Source organism: Lepus europaeus, chromosome 15 (genome assembly GCF_033115175.1).
Source record: "Lepus europaeus isolate LE1 chromosome 15, mLepTim1.pri, whole genome shotgun sequence".
Classification (NCBI taxonomy): Eukaryota; Metazoa; Chordata; class Mammalia; order Lagomorpha; family Leporidae; genus Lepus; species Lepus europaeus.
Genome location: NC_084841.1, coordinates 61,872,570 through 61,898,084, shown reverse-complemented (window position 1 = coordinate 61,898,084; position 25,515 = coordinate 61,872,570). Strand labels below are relative to the sequence as shown.

Sequence of the window (25,515 nt, the reverse complement as noted above, 5' to 3'; positions counted from 1 at the left end):
TAATATATTTCTTTCAATATACTTAATACTATGTATTGTGCATATAATATATTTTTTAAAAGAGTTATTATTGGCTGTGGTAGTCATTCATGACTCAGTCTAATGTTAATGACCCAAGAGGTATCTCAAAATCTGCCAGGAATGATGGTCTCTGTTCCCCTGCAAGGAAAAGTATTTTGGAATTAGGCATATAGTTTTTAATAATATTTAATTTTAATAAAAATTTTGAAGATACCATTTCTTTTTCTTTTTCAGGTGTTACATTCTCAGGGATTATGTTTAAGTATTTAATCAATTTTGACTTCATTTTTGCATAGTATGTTACTTTGTGGCTGAATTTCATCTTCTATCTGTGAATATCTATTTTTCTCACTATCGTTTATTGAAGATGTTGTCTAATCTCCACTGAATGGCTTTTACTCATTTGTGAAGAATCATTTTGCTCTATTTACATGGATTTTTTTCTGGAATTCCTGTTATTTTCCTTGGTCTTTTTGAATCAGTTTATACACCAGTGCCTTTCAGTTTTGATACTTTAGCCATGTTTTATATTTGGAGGTCATGTGTTTTGATGCCTCTAGGTTTGTTCATTTCCTTCATGACTTTTCTTATCCTTTGCCTCCCCCCCCAGTTTTCCCTTACCTTCCATTCCTTCCCCTTGCCTTGCCTTTTCCTTCCTTTTCTTCTTTTATTCTCTTACATTTTCTATCTTCTTTCTTCTTTATTCTTTGGGGACTTTAAAAAAAGATTTATTTATTCATTTATTTGAAAGGCAGAGTTACAGAGAGATAGAAACAGAATCAGAGGCAGAAAGAGGGATCATCTATCCACTGGTCCACTCCCAAAATGGCTGCAATGGCCAGAGCTGGGCTGATCTGAAGCCAAGAACCAGAAGATTCTTCTGGGTCTCCCATGTGGGATCAGGGGCCCAAGCACTTGAGCCATCTTCCACTGCTTTCCCAGGTCATACGAAGAACTGGATCAGAAGTGGAGCAGCCGAGTCTCAAACCAGCACACATATGGGATATCAACACTACATGCAACGGTTTTACTTGCTGCAACATAGTGCTGGCCCCTCCTTGGGGACTTTTGTGCTTACATGTGATGTTTAAGTTTTTTTTTTTCTGGATCTGTGAAGAAACTGACCTACCACACCCAACTTGGTGTTATCCTGGATACTTGGCCCACTCTGGAACACTGAACAGAGCTCCCTGGCCATACTCACCACACATTTCTTGGTATTCATGTAAAGTTTAGACATTCCACTAAGCCACAGAGGCATAGCCCAAAGATAAAAACCATCAGAAGAAAAAACAAAACAACAAATAACTTCACAATTGCCTAAAAATAAATGCAGAAATTCAAGAAACAATAATAAGGAAGACACCATATGACACCTCCAAGAGAACACATTTCAATATTAAGTTCTAACATGAAGGGATTGATAAAATGTCAGAAATGGAATTCAAAAAATTAATCATAGAATTACTCAAAAGCAATCAGAAGCCAATCCATGAGCTAAAGAAAACCATACATGACATGATTGAAATTTTTTCCGATGAAATTGAGATTTTAAGCAGAAATCTAAATGAAATATTAGAAATTAGGAAGTCAATGGATAAAATAAAATTTGTGGTGGAAAGCTATAACAGAAGTCTTGGTGAATAGGAAGGGAGCACACTGATAGTCCGGGAAGAGACAGTTTAATAAAAGTGGAGATACTGCAGGTTCAAGGAAAAGTAGGGGAAGGAACAGCAGAGGAAACTCCTCTGGAACTAGTGATTCATGGTGGACCTGCGTGGAGAGCGTGGGAGCCCAAGTTCGGGACACCAGTGGCAGAATCAACACACCAGCGCTGGAACGCGAGGTGAGCCGAACCTCAATAGCCTGAGACACTGGCGGGCAAGCGGAAAGAGGAGACTAGAGGGAACGAGGCTTGAAACTCTGTGGGGAAATTTTCGCCAGGCTAACTAGAAGAGAGAGGAAAAAAAAAGTGACCAGTATGGGCTCGAGTTTCTCTCCACTCACATCTCAAAAGTGAACAAGACAAAGAGCAGGCGCCATTTTGGACATATGTCATAAGCAGGGCGACCTCAGGTCTGCACCCACCCTCAGTCAAGCAGAAAAACCTGACTCTGGTGGGGGGTGAAATAACAGGATATTAGGACCTAGTGAATGTGTGGAGCTAGAGCTGAGACTGTGAAAAAAGGATGGTGGGGGACAGAACTCATGGAATTCATGTGAGTACTCTCCACAGAGACGCTAAATTCGGTAACCTTGGCAACCTGATGGGAGATTGCAGGAGAATTTGAGCCCACACTGAGGGCAGCACAGATTCCCTGTGTGGTCCTTGGGAAAGAACTTCCAATCTCTGGCTCCTGTGGGTATATCATTCGCCTGCTAACCACCTTCAATTCCACTCAGCTGTGCGGAATAACTTCTCTTCTGAATCAAAAAAAGAAAGAAAGAAAGAAAGAAAGAAAGAAAGAAAGAAAGAAAGAAAGAAAGAAAGAGAAAGAAAGAAAGAAAGAAAGAAAGAAAGAAAGAAAGAAAGAAAGAAAGAAAGAGAGAGAGAGAGATTTACCACGCCTAACCTGGGAGTGTCACTTTGGCACACCCTTAACACTGAGGAACCAAACAAAGCTCTCTAGCCATACCCATCTCAAGCCTCTAAGGCTCCATCAAAAGCAGACAGTCCACTTAATACAGTCATAGTATAACAAGAAAAAAACACCACAGCGAGGGGAGAAGAATCCAAAGAATATCTCCACAATGCCAAGCAACAAATGCAGAAACTGAGGAAACAAGAACAAGGAAGACATTATGATGCCCCTAATGAACAAGACACCCCAAGCCAAGATTATGAAGATGATGAGATGGAAGAAATGCAAGGTATAGATTTCAAAATATTTATAAGAACATTTAGAAGTTTTAAAAACAAATGCTTGAGCTACATAAATCCTTACTGGACTGGATAGAAAATCTCTATCATGAAAATGAAATCTTAAGGAGGAATCAAAATGAAATTCAGAAACTAGTAGAACAGGAAAGTGTGATAGTGAAGAAAAATTGAAATGAGATGAAGAACTCAATAGATCAAATGAAAAACACATTAGAGAGCCTTAAAAACAGGGTCAGTGAGGCAGGAGTGAGAATATCGGACATCGAAGAAGGAGCACAGGAAAGCATACATTCAAACCAAAGAAAAGAAGAGGAAATTAGAAATCTAAAAATATTGTTGGGAATCTACAGGATACTATTAAAAAACCCAACATTTGGGTTCTAGGAGTTCCTGAAGGCATGGAGAGAGAGAAAGGATTACAAGGCCTTTTTAGTGAGATACTAGCAGAGAAATTCCCAGGTTTGGAGAAGGACAGAGACATCCTAGTACAGGAAGCTCATAGAACCCCTAGTAAATGTGACCAAAAGAGATCCTCACCACAACACGTTGTAATCAAACTCACCACAGTGAAACATAAAGAAAAGATTCTAAAATGTGCAAGAGAGAAACCCCAGATTATTCTCAGAGGATCTCCAATTAGACTCACAGCTGACTTCTCATCAGAAACCCTACAAGCTAGAAGGGAATGGCAAGATATAGCCCAGGTACTAAGAGAGAAAAACTGCCAGCCCAGAATATTATATCCTGCAAAGCTCTCATTTGTGAATGAAGGTGAAATAAAGACCTTTCACAGCAAACAGAAATTGAAAGAATTTGTCGCCACTTGTCCAGCCCTGCAAAAGATGCTTAAAGATGTGATACACGCAGAAACACAGAAACTCGGTCACCAATATGAAAGAAGGTAAAGGAAGGAAACCTCACAGCAAAAGATCACAGGAAGTTCAAAGCACATATTAGAAAATATCTTTGGCAAATGACAGGGCAAAGTTACTCCTTCTCAATAGTTACATTGAACGTTAATGGCCTGAAATGTCCAGTTAAAAGACACCGATTGGCTGATTGGGTTAAGGAACAAAACCCATCTTTTTGCTGCTTTCAAGAAACACATCTTTCCAACAAAGATGCATACAGACTGAAAGTGAAAGGCTGGAAAAAGATATACCATGCCAACAGAAATGAAAAAAGAGCGGGCGTAGCCATCTTAATATCGGACAACATAAACTTTACCACAAAAACTGTTAGGAGAGACAAAGAGGGGCACTATTTAATGATTAAGGGATCCATTCAACAGGAAGATATAACAATTATCAATGTATATGCACCAAATTACAGGTTGCCGGTTTATTTAAAAGATATGTTAAGGGACTTAAAGGGAGATTTAGACCCCAATACAATAGTCCTGGGGGACTTCAATACTCCACTCTCAGAGATAGACAGATCAACAGGACAGAAGATCAACAAGGAGACAGTAGATTTAAATGACACTATAGCCCAAATGGACCTAACAGATATCTACAGAACTTTTCATCCTACACAGAAAGCATTTGCATTCTTCTCAGCAGTACATGGAACCTACTTTAGGATTGACCACATACTAGGCCATAAAGCAAGTCTCATCAAATTCAAAAGAATTAGAATCATATGATGCAGCTTCTCAGACATTAAGGAATGAAGTTGGAAATTAGCAACTCAGGAATCCTTAGAGCATATGCAAACACTTGGAGACTGAACAACATGCTCCTGAATGAACAATGGGTCATAGAAGAAATTAAAAGAGAAAAAATTTCCTGGAAGTAAATGAGGATAACAGCACAACATACCAAAACCTATGGGGTACAGCAAAAGCAGTGTTAAGAGGAAAGTTTATCAAGACTAATGTCTGCTAATACTAATTGATAAAACCAAAAAGGGAGAGAAGGATCCAACATGGGAAGGGGGAGACACAGCAGACTCATAGAATGGCAGCTGTCCTAAATAGCACTCTGGCCTCAGAACCATCCCTTAAGGCATTCGGATCTGGCTCAAGAGCCCATGAGAGTATTGTAGGCATGGAAAGCCAAGACACTCTGGAAAAAAAAAAGAAGAAGAAGACCTAATGAAGGATCTCAGTGAGTGTGGAAAGAACGGGGCCATCAAGGTAGGAGGTACTTTTCTCTGAAGGGAGGAGAGAACTTCCACTTTGACTATGACCCTGTCGGAATAAGATTGAAGTCGGCGAACCCTAAAGGCTTCCATAGCCTCAGCAACTCATGACTAGAGCCTAGAGAGATTACTGACGCCATAAACAAGAGTGTTAAATTGTTAAATCAACATCAAGAGTCACTGTGTACTTACGTCCCATGTGGGATCTGTCCTTAATGGGTTTTCCAATGTGAGGTAATGATATAGCTAGTACTGAAACAGTATTTTTTTTTATAAAAAACATATTTTATATTAAGTATAGACCAATAATGCATTTAAACTGAATACTTCAAAATTTCTACACAAAGAATTTACAGATCATATGTATTTAATAACAAAATACTTAGTTGTTTAATAAAATGTCTTTTAATGGCTTACCACATATTTTCAAAGCCAAAGAACAAAAATATTAACTAAATTATTTTATGGCACAGGACATTACATATTTATTTAATGTAATATTACAAGTAGATTTTTCACTAGAAATATATTGGAAAATACTCAAACTATAAATTTCAGGGAAATGGTATTCACAAATTTGTGATTAACTGACACCTGAGCATCAGATTTTCTAAAAACTCCCTTTAACATTGGTAGTATACCTCAGCAAATTTCCCTTTGGTAACTCAGAATCCTACTCTGAAACAGTATTTTTACACTTTGTGTTTATGTGTGGGTGCAAGCTGATGAAATCTTTACTTAGTATATACTGAATCGATCTCCTGTATATAAAGATACTTGAAAATGAAAAAAAAAAAAAAACCCTTGGTGTTAAATTGGAAATTACATAGAAAATGGCGCCGTGGCTCAACAGGCTAATCCTCCGCCTTGTGGCGCCGGCACACCGGGTTCTAGTCCCGGTCGGGGCACCGATCCTGTCCCGGTTGCCCCTCTTCCAGGCCAGCTCTCTGCTGTGGCCAGGGAGTGCAGTGGAGGATGGCCCAAGTGCTTGGGCCCTGCACCCCATGGGAGACCAGGAGAAGCACCTGGCTCCTGCCATCGGGTCAGCGCGGTGCGCCGGCCGCAGCACGCTACCGTGGCTGCCATTGGAGGGTGAACCAACGGCAAAGGAAGACCTTTCTCTCTGTCTCTCTCTCACTGTCCACTCTGCCTGTCAAAAAAAAAAAAAAAGAAAATGAATCAATTTAAATAAAATATCATGCAGGATCTCTGTCATTAATGTGCTATACACTGTTATTTAATGCTATAACTAGTACTCCAACAATATTTTTTTACTTTGTGTTGCTATGTGAGGGCAAACTGTTGAAATCTTTATATATACTAAACTGATTTTCTGTATATAAATAGAATTGAAAATGAATCTTGATGTGAATGGAAGGGGACAGCGAGTGGGAAAGGGGAGATACTTAAAGTTAGGGCTTATCTATGGCAACAAGATGAAAATTAGTGTGGAGATTGCTGTGCAGAATTGACATTTAATAGAAAAATTGAAGCAATCCCTTAGTAAGGAAAAAACAACAAATGATTAGAGATGTTTCAGTGTTACCAGGAAAAGCTTTTCACTGTTTGTTCAAAAAAATTCCTGCACCCTACTATATACTTTTTATGTAAAAATCTGTTTTTACTAACATAGCTTGTAGTTAAAATTCACTGGAATAGATCAGGGACAAGGATTCCACTCTTCCCATGTATGATCTAAGACCTAGTAACAGCAAAGAGGGCAGAAGACAGAAGGAAAAGTCATCTAAGTTGGAAAAAGGAGGTGAAATTGTTTCTGTTTTCAGATAACATCCCTTTTTTTATAACATTCTCTTACGTACAGAAACTCTAAAGGCCCCATCAAAGATTTGTCAGAACCAGTAAATGAATTCAAGAAATTTGCAGGATACAAAATCAGCATAGGAAATTTCAAACTGTAGATTAACAATAATATATCCTGAAAAGAAATCCAGAGACAAAGCTCAACTTTAACAAAGTCAAAAAGGATAAAACATTGAAGTATAAACTTAACCAATGTAGTTAAAGAGATTTTAGAATATAAAAACAAAGGGAAAATATTGTATGTTTTTGGATTGAAAGAATTAATGTTGTTAAAATGTCCTTATTGCCCGATGTGATCTATAGGCTCAATGCAATCCATCTCAAAATCCCAATAGAATTTTCCACATAAGTACAAAAAGCAATCATAACATTTATGTGAAGCTCCAAAAAATCTAGTATATCCTGAGGAATTTTAAGCAAGAAAAACAAAGCTAAAAGTATAACACTTCCTGATTTTACAATAGAATAGAATCAAAAGTGAATGATACATAAAACAACAAAACAGAATACGGGAACTTAAAAAATTGCTCATATATAATTTATTTTCAAAAATGGAACTCAGTATAATCATGTATCAATTAACAGTGAAAAACATTCTGAGAAATGTCTTTTTGGGTTATGCTTTGGTTAAGCAAACACATAGAGTGTACTTACATGAACTAAAATATTTATGTCACTAGGCAACATAATTTCATGCAATACTGTCATGTATGCAGACTGTTGGTGATAAAATAATTATTATGCAGTAAATGACTGTATGCACAATGAGGAAATGACAACTATTAAATACAGCCTATAAAAGTGAATATCCATGTGCAAAAATATTAAAATTGGATCTTTACCTCATACTATATAAAAATATACTCAAAGTGGATTAAAGACTTACTGCCATGTTTGAATCAAAACTAGAAGAAAATGGAGGAGTAGTACCTTCACATTGGTCTCTGAAACAAATATTTGATTTGACACTGAAGCAAATGCAACACTTGCAAAAACAAAGAAATGAGTGTGTATACATAATATATATATATATATATACATATATGTAAATATGCATCTCATATTGAGTGCCTGGTCTCATGTCCCAGCTCAGCTAATGAGCTAATGATTTCAGGTTTTTACTTATGCACCATTCAAATCAGAAAGTGATGGCCCAACCATTTGGTTCCCTGACACCCATGTAGAAGATCTGCACTGCGTTTTGTGCAGGCTCCTAATTCTTGACCCGCTCTGGCTGGTGGCTGGAAACATTCTCTCTCCTCTCTCTCTCTCTCTCTCTCTCTCTCTCTTTCTCTCTCTCTCTCTCAACAATTGGTGAAAGATTCTGGATAAGAAAAGGAAATAATATAATTGAAAAATCAAAAAGAATGAGAGAAATACCTGTAAACTTATATATGAAGAGGAGTTAATAGAAACTGAAATGAATTAATAACAGAAAAAACACTAATAATCTAAAAATGATAATATCTGGATAGACATTTCTTCCATGACATCTGATACATATAACCCTCAGCTATATAAAAAGATGCTCAGCATCACTAATTGTCAGGGAAACACAAATCAAATACCACAACCTCACACTTATTAGAATGGCTACAACAAACTGTCGAAAGATAGGTGTTGATGAAGATGCAGAAATGAGGAATATCTGCTCACTGTTGATAGTACAGAAATTATGGAAGATTCTCATAACATATGGAATATCATAGGGAGGTTCCTCAAAAATTAAAAACAGAACTGGGTTTTAATATCATAATTTATCAATACCTGCTTCAAATTTACATCATATTAAATTATAGAAACTTATCTTCAGTCTAGTTCCATGGTTTCCCTCACCATTTGTGATAATATAAATTACATTCCCATTTAAGCATACCAATGAAATTTTAATATTTTATGAAATTTCCCTGAAATCAATTAAGAGAATAAAAATGAAAAATATATTTATCTTTTTATTTATTTATGAATATGTTACTGATTTGCTTATTAATATATTTATGTTAATAAGCCATGTGGGCTCTTGCCACAGTCAAAGAAATCTGAATACTGGCACAAATAAACCAGGCAACATGATAAGTTTTATGCCTTTTATTCAGTGAGAGAAATGCATACGAGTGTGATTGTTAATCTAATCTAAGGGAAAGATAAAAGTCCGGATATTAAGTTGAAATCCATACCAAGCAGAAAGCAGGCCAAAAGCCATGTGCAGGAAGCTTTTGGTTTTGAGCAGCTATAAGCAGCTTATCATGGGCAATGAAGCAAAGGCAGAGAGCACAGCCGGCCCATCAGCCACGCACCTCAAAGGCACGGGGCAACAAGGGTCCATAGTGGTGAAAAAGGACAAAAGGACTGGGCCCACCATATTTCAGGCTTTTAATCCATTTTCAAAGGGGAGTGGTTAATTAGCCTGATTGGCAGGTGGGCATACAGGTGTGGTCAGGTAGGGACATGAAATCACACAAGGTGGCATGAGAAGACATGATCTTCCAGCTCACAAATCTAATCAATTTTATCCTACATCAAAACTGTATTTATTGGTGTTATTTGTTTCTTCATGTCAATTTGAGTGGTCATATGGTGTTCTTTTTAATCTGTAGTTCATATTTCTTTTCATGTAGGTCTGCTAGTAGAAAATCCTACCTGTCTTTGTCTAGAAATGTCTTTTTCTTGCTCCAATTTTGAAGGACAGTTTTGTTGAATACAAAATTCTTGGCTGGAGGATATTTCTTTCTTTGACTATGTCATATCACAGCTTTCTGAAATCTTTTGTTTCAGATGATATATAAAATTATTGCTGATATACACAAAACAGAAAGTGATTTTCATATTTCTCAATATTTTATATTTCTTAGGCTTTCAACAATCTCTGGTGTATCAAGGTGTTGACATTCTATTATTCCTACTTGAATCTATTAGTACATTTGGATTTGCAAATTAATCATTTTTAATCTACATTGGGGAACTTTTGGTACTTACTTATTAAAATAATTTTTTTGCCTGTTTCTCTGTCTCCTCTTCTGTCAACTGCTGTTAAACATATTGTGGCATGCTTGTAGGGGCCTGCATATCTTGGATGGTGAACCAATTGTTCTTCATTCTTTTTTCTGTTTATCCACTAGATAATCCCCATTGATCTGTATTGAAACTCATTGGTCTCTCTTTGGACAGTTTATATCTGCAATAGAATGTTGCAACTAAATTTTTCATTTCAGTTCTTTTAAATTTTACATTAGTTTTTACTGTATTTTTTTAGAAAGTACCACATATTGTTTGCATCAAATAACTTCTAAATTAATTTTTATTCCATTTTCCTTTTTTTCATTAAACAATTTTATTTAATTTTGAAAACTTTAGTACCACATATTGTTTGCATCAAATAACTTCTAAATTAATTTTTATTCCATTTTCCTTTCTTTCATTAAACAATTTTATTTAATTTTGAAAACTTTAGGTTGGCATATAATACCTGTACATTTTATGAAGTATAATGTAACATTTCAACAGATCTGCACAGCATAAATCAATCATAACATTCTGTCAGCCTTTCTATTTCCTTTATAACTGATTTTAGTTACCATTAAAATGTAGTCTTTTCAAGGTCAATTATAAAATTTCTATTTGTTTCTTTAATAATTTCCATCTCATTGAATTATATGTGATCTGTATTTGATGATTCCTTGTCATCATGCTTTTCTTTAATTCTTGAAAAATGGATTATTTTAGCTTTAGACAACATATATATATATATAATATATAGTCACTGAGAAATCTCTCTCTCTATATATATATGTATATTGTCACTGACAATTCTATTTACTGCTTTTGTTTCTCTGTATATCTCATAACTTCTAAAAATGTCTTACTTTTTTAACATTTTATTTATTTTAAAGGGAGAGTGACATAGAGGAAAAGACAGAGAACAATCTTCCATTTGTTGGTTCAATCCTCAAATGATCACAGTGGCAACGGCTGGATCACACTGAATCCAGGAGCCAGGAACTTCATCTGGGTCTCCCATATGGTTTCCAGGGTTCTGCTGCTTTGTCAGGTGCATTAGTAGGGAACCAGATTGGAAGCAGAAGAACTAGCATTAGAACCAGCACACTGATATGAGGTGGGCATTGAAAGCGGTAGCTTAACTGGCTGCCTAAAAATGATGGCCTCATCTTGGAAATTTTTTGTTGAAATCTTGACATGTTAATATATTGTAATAACTTTGGATCCTGACATTTTAGGAGCTTATTTTGTTGCTTCTTTTAATATTTTAGTGACTTCCCTCAAAATAATAGTGAAATATGTTTCTCTAACAGTGTCTGGTAGTTAATTTCCTTATTCATTTTTAAAATTATTATTTTGTATTTTAACTTGGCTTCCTAAGGGTTATCTGTAAGTCATAAGTAGCTTAGTAGTCAGTGATTGGACAGAGATTGTATTAAGAATCTTGATCCAATAAATTCTCCATCCATCACCAATGGATCTATTGGGGAAACCACTGACAGTTCTGGCAGTTTACAAGTCTTCCCTGGCTTTTACATCCAGGATTAGTCCTCCTGTTCAGAGACAAGTACATAGGATCAGCATTTGTCTCTTTTGAACATGTGCATATGCAAGGGTTTCTAGATCCCCAGGAAAATGTGGCATCTTACTGTGATCTATTCTGGTTACCTCATAGCATGGATATCCTTACTATATTTCTATCCAATCTATTAGACTGTTACTCACCCTAATTAGTGTTACAAGTTCAAAGTGTGCTGTTGCCTTTCCTTGATTGTTTGCCATGAAATCATCAACGTTTTGTGGTAACACCCCCTAAGCATGTTTTTCCATGCATTTCTCAAAACTAAGTCAGTCCCACTGTCATTGGAATAGATCCTTAAAGACTCCCCACATTAGTAGGACCACAAGCCAATTGAAGTAATGAACAAAGGGATGATAACATCTCCAAGATAACATCCCCAGATTCTCAGTGTTCTTATCAAGCCTCAGCAGGTACTTTAACTAAATAAATTATTCTCAACTCGATGTATGACTTTAGTTAGATTTCCGAGTTATGCAATTATTTCCACTAATTTTTCTGTTTTGTAATTGTTTTTGATGTACCACATTCAGGTCACCTTTGCTTTATAACTTTGCATCTTTAAGTTTTTCTATTTTTTCTTTAAGTATTATTAATTACATTAATTGATTTTGCAATTTTTAATATTTTGTTTCTAAATTTTTCTGTTGAATATTTTAAGTATTATCTGTAAATTGTTATTTTTATCAGCCTATTTTTATTTCTCATAATAATTCTTGGCTAATTTGTATAGTTCAGCACTAAATTTAAATAATACTATTTTGTTGCCTTGCTATTTAGTTTAATGGGAATATTTTCTCACATTTATATCTTTTACTTATCCACCACTTACTTAAAACTACCAGAATAAATGCAGAATTTATAAAGTCAGCTTTGGATGTGTTTTTGTAATAATTAATTGCATAATTTATACATTAAACATGATTTAAACATTTATTATCTATTATTTTGTTACATTAAAAAGTAAATCAAGCAAGTGTAATGGGGGAACAGAGTCAGAAGACTTTACTATGTTTTTGAGAAATATTATTTATTTGTCTAGCTGTTGTAGGCAGGCATATAGGATAAAATTTATCAGGTTTGTGAGCTAGAAGATCACCCCTTCACTACACCCCGTATGTGAACTCATGCCCCTACCTGACCACACCTGTGTGCCCACTGGCCAATCAGGTTAATTAACCACTCCCCTTTGGAAGTAGATTAAGGGCCTGGAACATGGTGGGCCCAGCCCTTTCTTTTTTGGCCTTTTGCCATTTCAGACCCTTGTTGTCCTGCGCTTTCAGGGAGTGTGGCCTTAAGGCATCTGTCCCATGCTTTCTGGTCTGCATGCTCCTCCACGTGGCTGACTCCTGGTGCTCAGTATGAACCCAGATTTCTCTTTTTCAGGTAGGGCCCTCACTCTCCTATGCACTTCTTGCACTGAATAAAAAGTTTAAAAACTGGGGCTGGCTTCATGGCATAATAGGTTAATCCTCCACCTGCAGTGCTGGCATCCCATATGGGTACCGGTTCTAGTCCCGGCTGCCCCTCTTCCAATCCAGCTCTCTGCTATGGCCTGAGAAATCAGTGGAAGATGGCCCAAGTGCTTGGGACCCTGCACCGCACGGGAGGCCCAGAAGAAGCATCTGGATCCTGGCTTCGAATTGGCACAGCTCCGGCCATTGCGTCCATCTGAGGAGTGAACCAACAAAAGGAAGATTTTTCCCTCTGTCTCTCCCTCTCATTGTCTGTGACTCTACCTATCAAATAAATAAATAAATATCTTTAAGAAAAAAACTTAAGAACTTACCATGCTGACTCATTCATTTATTCTGGTATTCAGAATTCTTCTCTGAATATTAGGCAAGAAACCACACAGGCTTATTAATATTGGAGTTGGAAAGATAGAGGATCAAGATCTAGGAGTCTGGAAATATGCTTTATAACTGAAGGACCCCAAATCTGGGAATCCAACGTGCTCAGGTGGTCGCCCAAAGACCCAAAACTCCAGCCCAGTAGATGTAAGAGCAAGAGGATTTTTATTAGGCGTTTGCGCAAATGGGCTCCCCAGCACTACAGGTGGTCGAGAGAGCAGGGGTTACAGGCAGTTTTTAAAGACAATAGCCACCCGATTAACATATGTATGCGGGGCGTTTGGTGATTAGCTATTTTGAAGGGCAAACTCTTGTTGCGATATTAGCGAAGGAAGGGGTAAGTTTATACAATGGTCACAGAACCTTATTGCAACTCTTTTCCGGACTCCTGCAAGCGTTATCGCGTGAGACAGTTACACAGAGCAGTTTCACAAGGCAGTTTCCCAAGGTTATTCTGCAGGCAGGTGGAGACACAGTTATTTTAAGGGATGTCTACTGCCAGCAGCTAAACTTGTTAATCCTTTACTATATTATTTCAATATTTACTTTTAGCAGGGGTCTTACAATAACTTTATAGAAACTTAGGAGTATAAAGTAGAAGTTTCATTTTCTGCAGAGTTTGATATACACATTTACTGAGGTAACTTATGGTTTTCCTTGAGTAGTGACTAGGATAAATATGCCACAGAGGGTTCAGAGACATGGAAGATGACTGAAAGAATGCTATGGGGCCCGAATCAACAGAATTAATTGCTCCTTCTTCATTCTTCCCAAAGTTCTCATCATATTCTCACAGTTAGGACATTATCAATGATGTTTGACTACTGCAGGACAAGCAGTAAAGAACAATGCAGAAAAATATCTGAAACTACCATCTCTTCAAAGTGGAATTAGCATGTGAAAGGTTTCTTCATTTCCAGTTTTGTATGACTTAGAAGTCTGAGTAAGTAAGAAAACTATATGCTCCAAAGAGATATGTCCTGTAAAAATGATTACAATTCTGTTCTTTCAGAGCAGAAAATATTAATAAAAATAAAGGCATTTATTATTGTAGCAGAAAGAATAACAACAGATAGAAATAGATATCATTTCATTTTAAATTACCCAATGATTTTTTCAATTCTTAGTTGACACAAAATATGTATATTTGTGAGAAACAAATAGATTTTTAAAGATTTTTTTTATTTATTTAAAAGGGAGAACTACAGAAAAAGATGGAGAGACAGAGAAAGAGAGAGGAGGATGCAGACAGAGAGAGAGAGAGAGAGAGAGAGAGAGAGAGAATTTTCCATCCACTGGTTCACTCCAGAAATGACCACAAAAACCTGGGCTGGATTAGGCTGAAGCTAAGAGCCTAGAAGTCTAGTGAGGTCCCCATGAAGATGGCAGGGGACCAAGACTGTGGCCATCTCCTGCTACTTTCCCAGGATCATTAGTGGGGAGCTGGATCCAAAGTAGAGTAGGGTTAACTCAAATCAGCACTCATATGGGACACAGGCATCACAAGCAACACCTTAACTCAGTGAGGCATAATGCCAGCCCCACTACAGTTTTGAGGTTTGACATATGTATAAAATGTAAAATGACTAGTCAGGTTAATTTGCATGTTCCCCTCCTTAAGCATTTATTTATTTCATTGTGTTAAGAACATGGAAGTTCTTCATGAAATGTATAATAAATTTTGAACCCAACTGTACAACAGAACATAAAAATTTATTTCTCCTACATAATGGTGTTTTGATACCTGTTATGTAACTTATCTTTAGTTTCCCTTCCCTGGCTCCTGTCCAGACCTGAGATCAATTTTTTGGCTTAAACATGAGTGAGCAAATGTGACATTATCTTTCTCTGGCTTATTTCACTTAACATAATGTTCTCCAAGTTCATCCCTGTTTTCATAAATGTGTAGGATTTCATTCATGTTTAGGGATGAATAATATTCCATTGTGTGTATAACATTTTCTTTATCCTTCACCTATCAATGATCACTTTAATTGGTTCCAAATCTTGACTATAGGGCTTAAATAAACATGACAATGCCAGGGTCTCTTTGGTATGATGATGTTTTTTTCTTTTTGTATTCCCAAAAGTGGTACTGCTGGATTTCACACTAGTTATATTTTTAGTTCTTTGGAACACATATATACAGATTTTCCAAATGGATGTAGTAATTCCCATTGCTAACAGTGGTATATAAGAATATCGTTTTTCTTGAATCCTTGCTAAAATTGGTTATTTTTGTCTTTTATTATAATCACTCTAACTGGAGTGAGATGGTATCTCTTGGTGGTTTTAATTTACATTTCCTTGGGGATAAGTGATGGTAAGCATTTTTTCATGTACTTCTTTGTCCATTTATCTCCATTTAATACTATTGTTCACTTTCCTGACTGTTTCTTTTGAAGTACAGAAACTTCTCAATTTGATGCAATCCCAAATGTTAATTTTGGTTTTGACTGCCTGTGCTCCTGGAGTCTTTTCCAAAAAGTCTTTTCCTGTACCTATATCTTGCAGGGTTTCTCCAATGCTCTCTAATAATTTCATGGTTTCAGGTCATAGATTTAAGTCTTTAATCCATGTTGAGTGGATTTTTGTGTAAGGTGAAAGGTAGGGGTCTTGCTTCATGCTTCTGCACGTGGAAATCCAATTTTCCCAGCACCATTTATTGAATTTCCTATTGTCCTTATTCCAGGGATTGGTTTTGGATCTTTGATCAAATATAAGTTGGCTGTAGATGTTTGGATTGATTTCTGGTGTTTCTATTCTGTTCCATTGGTCTATCCATCTGTTTCTGTACCAGTACCATGCTGTTTTGATAACAACTGCCCTGTAGTATGTCCTGAAATCTGGTATTGTGATGCCTCCGGCTTTGTTTTTGTTGTACAAGATTGCTTTGGCTATTCGTGGTCTTCTGTGTCTCCATATGAATTTCAGCATCATTTTTTCCAGATCTGAGAAGAATGTCTTCGGTATCTTGATTGGTATTGCATTGAATGTATAAATTGCTTTTGGGAGAATAGACATTTTGATGGTATTGATTCTTCCAATCCATGAGCATGGAAGATTTCTCCATTTTTTGGTATCCTCTTCTATTTCTTTAAGGTTTTGTAGTTTTCATCGTAGAGATCTTTAACGTCCTTGGTTAAGTTTATTCCAAGGTACTTGATTGTTCTTGTAGCTCATTCACCATTACTTCTAGCTCAAAAGTTCACATAAGTAGCTTAGCAGCTAAAGGACAAATGACATCAAGTTTCAAATATCAGTCAGCAGAGCTATAATCTTAATGAAAAATGGGATGGGAGAGGGAGTAAGATGTGAGATGGTTTGGGGATGGGATGGCAGGTATGAGGGGAAGAACTGCTATAATCCAAAAGCTGTTCTTTTGAAATTTATATTTATTAAATAAAATTTTTTATAAAATAAAGTATGTTTTTATTCAAATAATTCTCATTTATCCATTAGGTTAATGCATATCCATTAATTGTTTTGACCATGATACATAAGGACAAAGGAGAAAAAATATTTCTTCCATTCATATTATGTTAGTGACTTCACCTAAAATATATGAAAAATACAATGCTTTGTATTGCCTATGATACTAAGATTTGGAATAAGATGTGGAAAATTCAAATCATTATTCTTTTTTAAAAATTAATTAACAGGTAGAGTTATAGACAGTGAGAGAGACAGAGAGAAAGATCTTCCTTTCATTAGTTCACCCCCTAAATGGCCACTATGGTCAGTGCTGTGCCATTCTGAAGCCAGGAGCCAGGTGCTTCTTCCTGGTCTCCCATGCGGGTGCAGAGGCCCAAACACTTGGGCCATTGTCACTGCCCTCCCAGGCCACAACAAGGGGGTTGGACTGGAAGAGGGGCAACCAGGACTAGAACCCGGTGCCCGTATGGGATGCGGAGGATTAACGAAGTGAGCCACGGCACTGGCCCCTAAATCATTATTCTATGCACATTATGTTAGTGACTTCACATAAAATATATGAAATATATAATCCTTTTCATTGCTTATGATGCTAGGATTTGGAATAAGATGTGGAAAAATCAAATCATTATTTCCATTTAATTCTTGGGTAATTGGGGACAATAACAAAATATCTAATATTGAGGTTCTTAATTATTAAATATAATGGGAGGGAGTGGGATAATACCTACATTTCATATTTAAAGAAATAAATATGACTAACATCTGGAATGGCATAGTGCTTTAATTGTAGCAAGGCTTCAGTATATGTATGGGAAGTGTTATAATAGGATTTATTAGCCTTGTGCAAGGAAGAATGTATGTCTTCTGATTAAAGAACATGCTACTCAAGAAGATCTAGAACTCTGGTCAGAATCAAACAAAGCAAAATTGGAAAGAACATTAAACTCACTATAAAGCCTTCTGCAACTACCATCCTTTCCAAGTGGAATCTTCCATTTGTTAAAAACTCACTCTAAGAGAAAAACAATTGTCATTGTTTGGTAGTAAAGATTAGATTTAGGAATACAGAAACTCAGAACAAAGTTTAACCACACATTTGCTGTGTAAACTTGATTAGTAATGTAACCTTTTGTATATCATTTTCATCATGAATAAATATGGAATATAACAATACAAATTTTCAGAATGTTAATATAACTGTGAATGATAAATTATGCAAGAAGCTTTCCAAAGTAAAAATAAATATTAGTTTTTTGTTGGACTATAACATGAGTAATTAAATATAATGTTTTCTGGAAATGTGAAAGGTTATTGATAAGATTAACTGTACAATGACATGAAAACATAAAGTAAATGGGATGGAATGATGGTGGTGGTATTTTAGGTTTCCATTGCTTTGGCGCTTGTACTTAGAGGCTCTTGAAACTCTTATCACCTTTTTCTATATCTGTCATTTTCCTTACTCCCTATAATTCTTTCTTCTTATCTGTATCTATTTCACTCTGATCATTATTTGAATACTTCCAGCTTTCTTATTCTCTCACTTGCATTGAAAATATGTTACCCATGATACCAAGCAGTATGATTGTTCATTCACTTAGTGGGATTTTGATGTGTCTTTAACTTAATGCCACAGTGATAACTTCTCCTTTTCTTCAAATGGGTAAATGTTATTCATCACTGACACTCCATGTGCTCTTTGCACTTATGTTTCTTATTTGCTCTAAGCATAATAGAAGGAACACTGAAAGAGACCTTACAAAATGATCTGAATTTAAGAAGGCATGACAAGATCATGGGAATTAGAACAGAAATGGAGAATTTAGATCATTTGCCATTGGGCGTAGACTGAGATATAGCACCAGGCTGGAAATCATTGACTTTGGAAAAAGAATTGGTTATTTTAAATTAAGTCTTTCATTAATTTCAGATGTGCCTAGAATGTATATCTGTTGTGCATATGCGGCAATAATCCACCTTCTTCTTACTCTATTCCTTCTGAAATTTGTTACACAATACAATACTCTCTGCTGCACAATGGTCATAGACATTGAACTAGACAGAGTGTTCAGAGATCACTATTTCCAACCCCCAAAAAGAAAAACAATAAAATCATGAGGACTGCTGAAGAATGCTTTCTACTCATCAACAACACTCCTGGGACTAAGAAGGGTTTTAGGATACCAAAACACCTACAGAATTTTTACTGGCCTTTCCTACCATGAGTCTCTACCTTTCTTTAGAACCTTCCATAGAGCCCCATTTACATCCTTGTTCCTTAGAGTATAAATCAAAGGATTGAGAATGGGGGCAATTATAGTGTAAAAGAGGGCAACAAATTTTCCCTTGCTCTCAGAATAACGGTGCATGGGTTGGAGGTATGTGTAGATTCCTGAACCATAAAAAAGGGAAACTACCAAGAGGTGGGATCCACAAGTCCCAAATGCTTTTCTGCGCCCAGCCATTGACTTGACCCTCAGCACTGCTTGAGCAATACGAACATAGGAGGCCAGAATTAATATTGCAGGAATGACCAGGATTATGATTCAAACCACAAACATCTTGGCCTCTGTTCCTTCTATGTCTTGACAAGCCAACTTGAGGAATGCAGGCATCTCACAGAAGAAGTGGTTCAGTTGATGGCTGCAGAGAGGCATGGCCATCATGAGACCTGTCTGAATCAGAGAGTTTATGCAGCCCACTGCCCAGGAGGATGCAGCCATTGTCTGGCAGAGAAAAGGATGCATAATGTTTGTGTAGTATAGGGGACGACAGACAGCAGCATAGCGGTCAAAGGCCATCGCCACAAGGAGGACACACTCAGTGGAAGCCAAGGTGAGGAAGATGAAGAGCTGGGCCACACACCCTCCATAGGTGATGGTCCGGTCATGTCCATGAAGGTTGATCAGAAGCTGGGGCACAGTAGTGGTTGTGTAGCAGAGGTCCAGGAATGAGAGGTGGCAGAGGAAGAAGTACATGGGTGTGTGCAGAAAAGGTCCAATTGGTATAGAGCAACAATGGTGATGTTGCCCAAGAGAGTAAGGGAATAGAAAATCAAAATAAAGACAAAAAGAAAAAGTTCCAGTTGAGGCCAATCTGAGAAACCCACCAAAATAAAACCTTTTCTGAAACTGGTGCTGGCATTTTCCATAGCTCTTTACCTGTAAAAAGAAGACAATTAAGTATATCTCATAAAGAACAAAGTTTCAAACCTCTTTTTCAGAGCATTCTCTAGTTCTTCCTATATCAGACATTTTACTAACTCTTACCACTCTTTTCTGTTTGATTCAGTCTTAAATTCCTACTCCTTTGTTCTTTACTGGAAATCACTGGATTAGGACTGATGTCATCTTTGAACAATAGTCTTGTTGTTGATTTGCTTCATGACTTTAGTCAGGCTGCACTTTGAGCCAGATATTTCCTTATTCAAAAGAAGAGTTGGTATACCGGCACCCTCAAAGCATTTATATTATGGCAAAATTAATTACTGTGGAAGCTATTTTTAAAAACCTGGAGGGCAAATGTGTGCCTTTGTTAGTCTAAGTTTTCCTGTTTTATCTTTCCTTAGTCTCTCTCTCTCTCCCCCTTAAAGATTTATTTATTTACTGGAAAGGCAGAATTACAGAAAGGCAGATGCAGAGAGAGAAAGGGGTAAAGAGAGAGAGAAAGAGGGAGGTAGGGAGGGAGAGAGAGAGAGAGGGAAGGAGGGAGAGAGAGAGGTCTTCCATCTGCTGGTTCACTCCCCAGATGGCTGCCATAGCTGGAACTGTGCCAGGATCCAGAGCTTCTTCTAGGTCTCCCACATGGGTGCAGGGGCCCGAGAATTTGGGCCATCTTCTACTGCTTTCTCATGCAATAGCAGATAGCTGGATTGGCCAGGACTCAAACTGGTGTGCCCATATGGAAACCAGCACTGCAGGCGGGGCCTTACCTGCTATGCCACAGACCAGCCCTCCTTGGTTTCTTAAGCAGCTATTTCAGCCAATTATTGAATAGGTTTATAGGATGAGATCTCATATTTGACCTCTGAGTACTCTGCTTCTGTTTGATCAATGGAAGTGGTCAGTGCATCAATCCAGGAAGTCCTATTCATGACCAAAAATGTATTGAGAAGAATGTTAAATGTTTAACACTCTCTAAATCTTTAGAAATGTGTTTCTTTTAAGAAACAACAGATTAACTGTTACTGTATTTTGATCACTATGGAATAAGGATAGGCAAAAACATTGTTCTCCTGTGAGACTGATGTTACTTGTGATGAAAATCTAAACATTATTGGCCAGCGCCGTGGCTTAACAGGCTAATCCTCCACCTTGCGGCACCGGCACACCGGGTTCTAGTCCCGGTTGGGGCACTGGATTCTATCCCGGTTGCCCCTCTTCCAGGCCAGCTCTCTGCTATGGCCCGGGAGTGCAGTGGAGGATGGCTCAAGTCCTTGGGCCCTGCACCCGCATGGGAGACCAGGAGAAGCACCTGGCTCCTGGCTTCGGATCAGCACAATGCGCCAGCTGCAGCGGCCATTGGAGGGTGAACCAACGGCAAAAAGGAAGACCTTTCTCTCTGTCTCTCTCTCTCACTATCCACTCTGCCTGTCAAAAAATAAAAATAAAAAAGAAAATCTAAACATTATTATCATTATTATAACAAAATATGTCAGAGAGTCAAATGATAAAGTAGTTTGTAAAAAGGAAACTCAATAAATTACTATTAATAATATCCTAACACATTTGAAAATATTAAAGAAGTTAATAAATTGATATACACTGGAGAAAGAACGGCCAATTCAATACATGGTGCTGGCAAAATGGAATCGTATTGGCACAGCGCCAGCCATAGAGGCCATTAGGGGAGTGAACCAATGAAGGGAAGACCTTTCTATCTGTCTCTCTCTCACTGTCTACTCTCACTGTCTATAACTCTCTCTCTGTCTCTCTCTCTCACTGTCTACCTCTGCCTGTCAAAAAAATAAAACAAAAAAATGGAATATATTTATAAGGAATGAAATTAGATCCTAACCTCTCACCATATATAAATGTCAATATGAGATGAATGAAAGTCCTAATGTGAAGACCAGAATCTATGAAATTTTATGAAGAAAATATAGGGTAACACTTCAAGACATTGATGTAGGCAAAGATTTTTCATTTAGACCCCAAAATCATAGGCAACAAAAGCAAAATTAGATGAATGGGATTATATCAAAGTACAAGATTTCTACTAAGCAAAGCCAACAATCAGCAGAGTAAAAGTTCTTTGAGATTTATTTATCTGACAAAAGATTCCTATTCAGAATATAAAATGAACAAAAAAGCCTCAACAAAAGGAAAGCAAGAAATCTAGTTAAGAAATGAACAAAGACTGAATAGATTTTTCAAGAAAGACATACAAATGTCCAACACATTTGGTAAAAATACGCAATATCAGTTGTCATTAGAGACATCGAAATCAAAACTACAATGAGATATCATCTCTTTCTTGTTAGAATAGCTATTGCCAAAAAAAGTAACAAATTTTGGATAAAATGCAGAGAAAATGAAATATTTGTACATTATCTGTGGGAATATAAATTAGTACAGTCACTGTAGAAAACTGTATTCAGACTGCTGAAAAAAACTCTAAATTGAACTGACATGTGATCCAGCAATCCCACTATTAGTGTGTATCAAAAAGAAATGAGGGCCGGCACGATGGCTCACTAGGCTAATTCTCTGCCTGTGGCGCCAGCACCCCAGGTTCTAGTCCCGGTCGGGGCGCCGGATTCTGTCCTGGTTTCTCCTCTTCCAGTCCAGCTCTCTGCTGTGGCCTGGGAGTGCAGTGGAGGATGGCCCAAGTGCTTGGGCCCTGTACCCACATGGGAGACCAGGAGGAAGCACCTGGCTCCTGGCTTCAGATCGGCGCAGCGCACTGGTCACACCGCGCTGCCCGTAGTGGCCACTTGGGGGGTGAACCAACAGAAAAAGGAAGACCTTTCTCTCTATCTCTCTCTCACTGTCTAACTCTGCCTGTCAAAAAAAAATTTAAAAAAAAAGAAATGAAAGCATCCAATCTGCCCTGTTAGTGTAACACTATTTACAAAATACAAGATATGGAATCAACCAATATTTCTACTGATTGATGAATAAATAAACAAAATGTGCTACATATACACAATGAAAATATTATTCAGCCTTAAAAATAAAATCCTGTAATTTGCAACAAAGTAAGTGAAACTTGAAAATATTATCCTAAGTGAAATAAGTCAGACTCAGGAAAATGTATATCGTGTATTCTTCTCATATATGGAAGCTCAGAAATGGCAACCCAAGAAAGAATAGAAATTCATACAGGCTGGGAGGAGTTGGAGGAGTAGATAGAGGGAGGTTGGTTAAAAGACACCAAACCATAGTTAGATAGTTCCTAATGGGAGCCAGCAAAATTGGTGCCTATAGTTCACAATAAACTATTGTGTATTTTTTTGAGCAAATATAGGAGAGGCTTTCCAAGGTTTCAATCATAAGGAAACAATAGAGAAATGTTAGTTTTCTTGAATGGATCAGCATACATTGAATGCATGTATTGAAATGTCACAATGTATCCCTTAAATATGTTCAATTATTATACCTAATTTTTCATTATTTGAAAATAGTGTGATAAATAAAAGATGACTGAAATATAAGAAACTGTAAGCCTACCATAAACTCAATATATAACAATTTTTTTTTCAAATTAACTCATTCCTCTTATTGTTAAGTCTACTGAAATGAAACAACATAATGAAACAACATAATCAATGCATCAATGTTGAATCAACCATTCCAGTATAGGGATTTCTATCCCCCAGTTTGTGATTTTGGTAAAAAAATTCAAATTAACAATAACAAACTATTCACATATAGCTTGATCAATACATCAAAGGTTTTTTTCTTTTAAATGACCATCATTACAGAGTAAAACAGCCTTATAGTTCATATTATGAATGTGCAGATCAATTGACTAGCTGTCCCACTGGTTTTGAAATCTTCACTCTGTGGGTCTCAGTGTATTTAAATATAAGATGGAATAAATGACAGATTTCATAGGGCTTCATTTGGGATTAAATAATCCGACAATTTCTATAAAATAAAAATAACATGACATATTGGGGCCAGCACTATGGCATAGCCAGTACAGCCACTGTCTGCAGTGCTGCCATCCCATATAGGCACCGGTTCGAGTCCCAGTTGCTCCGCTTCCATCTAGCTCTCTGCTATAGCCTGGGAAAGCAGCAGAAAATGGCCCAAGCGTTTGGGACTCTGCATCCGTATGGGAGACCCAGAGGAAGCTCTTGGCTCCTGGCTTTGGATTGGCCCAGCTCTGGCCATTGTGGCCATTTGGGGGAGTGAACCAGCATATGGAAGACCTTTCTCTCTGTCTCTCCCCCTGTCTGTAACGCTACCTGTCAAATAAATAAATTAAATCTAAAAAATAATACGACATATATACATTAAACATTTATCTGTCTCTATCCATCACTATTCTTTAAGTTCCATGCAATTTGCTTACCACTGTAACCTCATCACACCATGCAGTGATGGGGCAATAAGAGGTTTTAAATAAACATTATTTAATTAATTAATCAAGGAATTCATTTTGAGAAGTGGCCCTGGTTGTAGTGCCTGTAAATGTTACAAAATCATTTATTTCATGTATAACATAAAGAGATCAACGCATTTGCAAAATTTCTAAATTAGTGGCATGTAGTCGTTATAAATTCCTTCTCTAAATATTTATTGATGATGTTTATACTGCTATATACATATTTACAGTTGAATGAAAACTTAGAAATATAATGAATATGGTAGATGGTATAATAACTATGCAAATATTTTAATATGATGATACAAGAAACCTTAAACAATTAAAGAGCCACTATAGTAGATAAGAGAATAACACAACATTAAGCAGGGAATGTTGAACTTACTTTCAAATACTCAATTGGATAACTGTATAATGGATTTGGAAAACAGTTGCAAACTTGAGTACTAGTTTTAAAAAGTAGAGGGAAAAATGTCTTGGTGATGTACTGACCAAAAACTCAATACAAGTTAATAGAGCCCATTGTCTGCCAAATGTTAACAAATGCAAGCTCAGACTCAATAAAAGTCATAATACTACATCTTGTGTTATGATTTTTGGCCTCCCAAGTTTAGAGAGAAACGTAAATGTCATTTCTTCACAGTTTCTTGTATAATCAGATGTATGATGCTGCTGCCCAGAATCTCCTACCAAGAAGATTTTGTTTTTAATAAAACCCTTATGCCTTTTTTTAAAAACGCTATTATTTGAGAGACAGCGTTACAGATAGAGACAGGGAGACATAGAAAGAAGGGTCTTTACCTGCTGGTTCACTCCCTAAGCAGCCACAATGGTTAGAACAGCTGTAGTGGCCCAAGTGTTCGAGCCAGCTTCCACTGCTTTCCTGGCATAGCAGAGAGCTGGATTGGAAGAGGGACAGCTGAGGTACAAACCGGTGCCCATATAGGATGCTGGTGTTGTAGGCAAAGGCTTAGCCTACTGCGGTACAGTGCCGACACTTCATCTATATTGTTTTGCTCCTTTATTTCTTTAAGTTTCCAACCTCCACTTTTATACCCTTTTTATTCCTTGATCTCTTATGTCAACTATTTACTTGCTACTATCCTTCATTTATTATCACTGTGTCCTATACACTCAATTCTGGAAGTGTGCAATTCTTTATAACCTCCATGACTAATATCAGGTTAGTAAATTCTGAAAGAAATTCAAGATTCAAGCAAGCAACAAAA

The 25,515-nt window shown here is 37.0% G+C and overlaps 1 pseudogene; it reads right to left on the bottom strand.

Moving 5' to 3' along the window:
- Positions 1-18,948: 18,948 nt before the first annotated feature.
- LOC133774307 (olfactory receptor 2Y1-like) lies at positions 18,949-24,809 on the bottom strand (annotated as a pseudogene).
- Between the last annotated feature and the right edge of the window lie 706 nt (positions 24,810-25,515).